General features: G+C 40.9%; 1 long non-coding RNA gene across 2 annotated transcripts; it reads left to right on the forward strand.

Moving 5' to 3' along the window:
- Positions 1-1569: 1569 nt before the first annotated feature.
- On the forward strand, positions 1570-6741 carry LOC121890980. 2 transcript variants are annotated; one of them, XR_006093997.1, is made up of 4 exons: positions 1570-2101; positions 4777-5604; positions 5737-6029; positions 6237-6741. It is a non-coding gene; the product is annotated as an uncharacterized LOC121890980 (long non-coding RNA). The 2 variants fall into 2 exon arrangements; XR_006093996.1 differs by lacking the exon at positions 1570-2101 and having other exon boundaries at positions 4249-5604.

Consider the following 6741-nt stretch of genomic DNA (forward strand, 5'->3'; position numbering starts at 1 on the left):
AAGGTGGCAGAAGGTGGATGGAGAGATTAAAAAAAGAGAGACAGACGAGGTTAAGAGGGGTGATCTCTCAATGTGTGTTTTTTTATGTGTGTGTATGTGTGTGCACGCTTTGGCCCCCCTGCAGTTGTCTAAATCCCAAGGAAGATTGATTGCCTTCCAAGGATAATCTGTCCCAGACACTTTAAAGCATTTCCTCCCCTCCTCTTTCTCCTCCTCCCATCCTCTTCATACGACTCTCCTCTGTCTCCCCTTTCTCACCCTTGTCTACCTTCCTTGCCCTTTGCTCTCCCAGTTGCCGTAACCTCCTCATCCTGTCTGAGCACCCTGAAACCTTCTGCCCTCCCTTTTGCCACTTTTCTACCTCCCTTATGATTTTGTTTTCCTCATTTGCACACACAGACATTTACAAAAGAAGAGGAAGTGTGAAAAGCACTGTCCAGATCTAACAACGCACCTAAATCTTTAAGTGAAACAAAGATTTATTATGTGACAGGTTACATGGCCAAAGGAAATGTATCAACTTCTCTCTTTTTCTCTGCCTCTTCTGCTGTCTCAGAAGAAAAATATCACACTCTCTCTCCATGGTCAGTGTCTTTATAACCCTTGAATTCCCTTCTCTCCATGCCCAACCCGAACCTATGTCTCAAGAATTTATATGACAGGCTGCGTAACAAACCTCTTCCATCTGGCTTTAAGATACAAAATGAATAAAACATCTGACAGACAGAGAGGCACCTCCTCCTTTTCTTGTCCTCTTCACCCTACCACCAATAAAGCAGTAAAGAAGAGAAGAGAGCACCTTTGGGTGATACATAAAGTTGAGATAGCAACTGAATATTTGGGGTAAACAAGACTAATCTACAGCCATGCTAGAGGCTCTGTGAGGCCGTACACAGTGCTTTGAGCTAAATGCTAACGTCAGCATGTTAACATGCTTACAATGACAATATTATCAAGTCATTTAGCCTGTTCAGTCTTTGTTTAGCATATTAGCTAATTAAGCAGAAGCTGATGTTTTGCAGGTACTTGGTCGTAAACAAAAGCATTTGACATATTGATGATGGTGCTGGAGAATAACTTAAGGGATCAGTTATTACAATTCATCCTGAGGAGAGCATGTACCAAGTTTCAGAGCATCAAATTTTATTAGCGTTTTTGAGACATTTCACTCAAAACCACAAATGTCAGCCTCGCAGTGGCACCAAATGAAAAGTCATGGTATATCAAAGTCAGTAGAATTCATCATCTGAGGACCATGAATATCTGTACAAAATATTGCACCAATTCATCCAATAGATGTTGAACTTTGACTGGCTGGTGGGGCTAAAGGAAAAGTCAAAGTCAGTAGGATTCATCCACTGGGGGACGTGAATGTCTAAACAAAATTTCATGGCAATCTATCCAATAGTTGTTGAGATATTTTACTCTGGGCCAAAGTGGTGGACCAACTAACTGACAGACATTGTCATTGACATTGTCATCCATATAGCCACAATAGCAGTGGGAAAAAATAGAATGATGAAAGCATACTTTCTATGCTTTATCTAATTAAAAATGCTACAATTTCTGTGTGTAAAACGCCAAACACACAGTCTGTCACAAGTAAACACATGCAGATATGCAAGCACACAAACCACCTGAAGCATAGCTTAGCCTATCATTAAGAAATTAAAGAAATTAAGCAACAGGAACTGGTCAAACCAGCTCTGATTCAGTGATAATGGAGCTAATAAACACTGAAGTCAAAACCCAAAGCCTCAATCATGGCAAGGGCCTCAGTACTTACAGCAAGGCTAATTGTGAAAATGATGCCCTGCTTCCCTTGAACTTCTCCTGAACCTTTCTTACAGCATCCAAATGATGCCCCTGTATTTGTGTTTGACCTCTGCGTGGAAATAACCTCCTCAGTTATCCTTGGAAAATTGCAGGGTATGAGCAGAGCTAGCCGGGAGCGCACATGGCTATCGGCTGCGGAGGCATCTGCAGGGAGAGAAAACACATTGTTGCTATTAGCGTGTGACTCTGCCTTTTAACAAATGGCTGATCTGTTGTGACATGCTCTTCCTTTCCCCAGTGGATCTGTGACAGCGTTGTTGCAGAGGTAGGCCATTGTCGGCTTGGCTCGGTGAACCACAAACTGTTGTCATTGAGATTTGTTAAGGAGGAATTTAAGCTTGGATGATTATCAGTAAGCTTTAGGTTTTGTTTGACAAAATTACAGCCACAAACTCAGTCATATCCACTTTCTTAAGGAAGGAGTGGAGGAACTGAGTCTTTGTGCCTCTTAGGTTAAGTTTACTATTGTCCAGTGGTGTAATGTAACAAATAATACTTTGTTGCAGTACTTTTTTGGAGTATCTGTACTTTACTTGAGTTTTTATCTGTCTTTATCTTTCTTTAACTTTTACTCTACTACATTTTCTAAACAAAATGTATGCTGTTACTCCAATACATTTACCCTATGCATCTCCGTCACTTCATTACTGCAAAGTAAAATTTGGTAGCCTAATGAAGTTAGAACAAAGACTGCAAGCAAGCAGGTTTGGTGAATCAGTGGTCTTAGCTTGCAAGTTTGTTCACAGTGGTTAATCACGTCAATGGGAAGTGCAATCAAGTGCTCTCAAAGCCGCGGTTAAGTTTCGATTTCCACTCAAGCCCAGGCATGTCAGATGGTAACAACTACATGAATACAATTCCGCTTGACGATGAGACTAAGCAGGTAGTTTCGGGTCTGAAAAGTGAAGCCAATGCGGAAGTGCCTTAAACCTGCATTCTCTCAGGGGGCAACTCCACTGGCTCCAAAAAGAAGTTCTATTGTATAGACGTCTATGGGAAAATTACCCTACGTCTCACTTGATTAATTACCTCAGTAAACACTTTCCTTACTTATGGTCTCAATTGTTTCAAGTCTTCTCCAATACAGCATGATGTTCATTTTGTAACTTATGGTCCCATTTAATTACAAGTTGATGGTAAAACAGGGTATGTTTTAAGGTGTGGCTATATTGTGATTGACAAGTCGCTACCACAGCGATAATGTTGGTTAGGTATGGTAAACATGCCATAACCCCAGATTCAAAGTATAGGCGTAGCTGTTGTTATTTCTGCCTGTTTTTAGTTCATGAAATTAACTGTAACATTTTGGTCGCTTAAAAAGTCTTGTTCAGCGTTTGGTTGTACTAAAAGACCCTCTAAAGAGTCGGATGTTCTGTTTTTCCGTTAAGTAAGTTTGTTTTGATGGTCTTAAGCCCGCTTTTTGCCAGTGAAAATTAGCATTAGCATTATCACAGTTAACAATAGACTAAATGCACCGTGCTAACCAAGCCACCAGATAGAGTTCCACCCTCTCATCCAAATATAGTCACTTCTCATCACTTCTGGCTCCAAAAATTCAAGATGGTGACAGTCAAAATGACAAACTCAAGGTTCAAAACGCAAGTCCACAAAAATGGGTGATGTCACGGTGGATACATCCATTATTTTTATACGGTCTGTGGATGAGACTGATTTCATGATGGAAGCAGAAATAGCAACAGCACCTGCTACCCCAGCAACAAATGACGGTGGTGATGAAGACAAACACCAGTGGCCATACTTGCAAGAAATGTTTTCTCATGTTGGAGTGAAAGATTCTTCATACAGGACGAAGTCCCTTTTATGCTTACCCAAAGATACAGAAATATTGGCATTTAAAAACTCCCCGTCCAACCTTAAAAAATACATTGAGGTAAATTAAGATTAATCCCATGAAGCTACAGTATTAATGTTTAGTTATAACTAGCATTAAGCCTGGTCAGATATCTGGCTAACGTGATGGCTAGCTAATGTTGCTGATTACATTAAAATCACAGATATAATGTGTTCCTCTAAATTTTATCTGAATTAATTCAACTCAGCTTTCCCAGGTTGTTCAAATGTAAACGCCCACTCAGTCGTTAGCAAAAAGCAGTGACGTGGGGAGCACTGATGCTGCCCATACTAGCTTGCTCTATGTTAGAGCATAAGAAATTGTCCAGATATACTACGAGCGATGTCGCAGTGCTGAGTCTGAGTGTGTGAGGAGAGAGCCAGGAGCAGAGCCGGAGCTTCAGGACAGATAACACCCACTTCGGCCAAAATTAGAATTTTCAGATTTGAATACATATGGAACACTACTGGGAAGCTACAGATTGATATAAAAACCTCAAAAATAATGGACCTGTCCTTTTAAATGTACGTCTGTTGCTTTCTTGTACGACTTTTGGACAGTCAGTGTTTTCTTTTACTGTAATAGCTACATATAGTAGTTGTATAGCACACTGGCTTCCCGCCGGTGTGCTAGAGGAGAAAACGACATCACCTTCATGACTCATGAGCAGAAATCTAGCTTATCGCAAAAAACAAGGGCCTGAAGTAAGTTTTATTTTAATGATGATATTATTACCTTGAAATTGAATTGATAAAGTCATATTTGCGTCACAAGAATACATCTATGATAATATGCTTGGCTTTCAAATGTTCATTATGTGAACACTGTTGCTAGGAAACTAACAACAAAATGGATGTTGCCATGTTTCTTTTTTCTATCTGTATTTCATTGTTTACGAATGGGAAAAGTACCAACAGCAAAAGCAACTAGCTAACACATTAAGACAGTGGAAAACAAAAGTAACTTTCAAAAAGCAATGGTAAACAGCATTTGAAGAGAAGAAAGACACTTCAATATACACAATACACAACCTCACCACTGTTTTAAAAATGTAGTAGCTCATTGAAGTTACTTTTGTTTAACACCAGAACTGTGTCTCAGAGGTCCATTGACAAAGCTGTCGTGAAGTATGTGATCCAAGAGCTCCAGTCTTTGTGATGGTGAACAAGAACCATTTAGAGGTTTTGTGAAGGAACTGCTGCCTAATGCAAAAATTATGTCAGAGCTGACCCTGTGCTTCATGACTGAATCCTCCAATGGAATGAAGAAGGCAGCGATTGAGGCCATGCGGGCCATATCGCCACCACCACCGACTGCTGGTCTGTTAGAAGGTGGAGCTTCATTGGTTTTACTGCCCATTTGATTGATCCTGACCGTCTCCAAAGATGCTCAGCAGCCCTAACCTGTAAACAACTAAGAGGTTTGCACACATTTGATGGGTTGGCAAGCACCCTGAATGACATCTATTCTGAGAACAACAACAGACAGCAGCTCTAACTTCATAAAAGCTATCCATGTTTTTGGTGAAGATGAGAACAACACTGCAGTCGGAAGTGATGGTGATGCATCTCAACCAGGAGAGGATGAAGTGGATCAAGAGGGGGGTGAAGAAGTGGAGTTTTTTGATTTGTCAATGCTTCTGATTGAAGATGATGGTTTCAAATTCCAGCTCCCAAAGCACCAGCATTGTGCTCGTCACCAACTCAACCTAATATGTACAGTTGATGCCATGAAAGCAACATCCAATGAAACTTGCTAAAGGTTTACCATACAACATTTGGTAGCAATGCACCCTGGAACAAATGTGGAAGATCCACACTTGCAGCAGAAACTGTTGAAGATGCTTGCTCCTTCCAGCTGCTGTGCCCAAATGCTCCCAGGTGGAACTGGTTGTTCCTGGCCATGGAAAGACTAATGTAAGTAAGACCACTTATCCACTTATCATTGGGCCATTTTAGTTAATTACTCATCCAGCAATTTTTTTTGTTGAATCCAATGAAATGGTTATGTAGTGTTATAAAATGGTGTTGTTTTTGTTTTCATCACAGGTTTAATCCAGCTGAACTCTCATTCCTCACAGAGTGTGCCACTGCTATGAGCCCAGTCACCCAGGCAGTCAACATCTTGCAAGCAAAAGCAAATGCCCAGATGGGGTGGCTACTTCCAACAATCAACTAGGTGACCGGTTTGAAGTACTGCAAGCCTCTGGTGGATGCTCTACATGTGGGAATAAAGAATCGTTTTGGCCACATGTCAGGAGACCCTGAGTTGATTGCAGCTGCAATTCTTCTTCCACAATTCCAAACAACTTGGACAAAAGATGATGCCACAATCAGAATGAGTAAGACAACATGGAGATAGTGAAAAATAAGTATATGGGAGTACCTTTTGACACTTTTCATAAATTCACCTTTTCACATATAAACCTCAAATTAAAACAATATTTAGTACAAAACCTTAGGTTGGGGTCATGACAGGATTAATACACCTTTCTAACATATTATTTATGTCTTCATCCTTACTATATTTCGGGAATGGACCACATCAGCACATGGAAGAACCCTCCCTGCAGCTAGGTGATGCCACCAGCTCCAGTTCATTTGATGAAGTTGACTTCTTCTCTGCCCTGCAATTGTCTCAAGCTCAAGACAGCTCCAAACAACTGGACTTGGCCTGTTCAGCAGATCACATGGACTTTCTGAAATCCTTCCCAGATGTGTGCAAGCTGTCTGTGAAGCTGAACACGCCTCTACCTGCCTCAGTGGCCCGTGTAAGGCTATTTAGCATTGCAGGACCTGTCTTCAGCCCAAGAGGAGAGAGACTGAATTCTCACAGTTTTGAAAACCCACTTCTTTTGAACATGATCAGCAAATCTTTCAGTTCCAAGCAATGACTGGGTTGTTACTGTTGGGAAGGGAAGGAGGAAGGGAGGGATGGATGAATGAAGGAAGGAATGGGAGGGAAGGAAAAACTGGATTTTGTTCTTCAAATCCTTGTTGTGAAGAACTTGTTTTTCTTCAAGTGTAATGTGGGCTAGATTTTTAAGGTGGTGT

Source organism: Thunnus maccoyii, chromosome 23 (assembly GCF_910596095.1).
Source record: "Thunnus maccoyii chromosome 23, fThuMac1.1, whole genome shotgun sequence".
Taxonomy (NCBI): Eukaryota; Metazoa; Chordata; class Actinopteri; order Scombriformes; family Scombridae; genus Thunnus; species Thunnus maccoyii.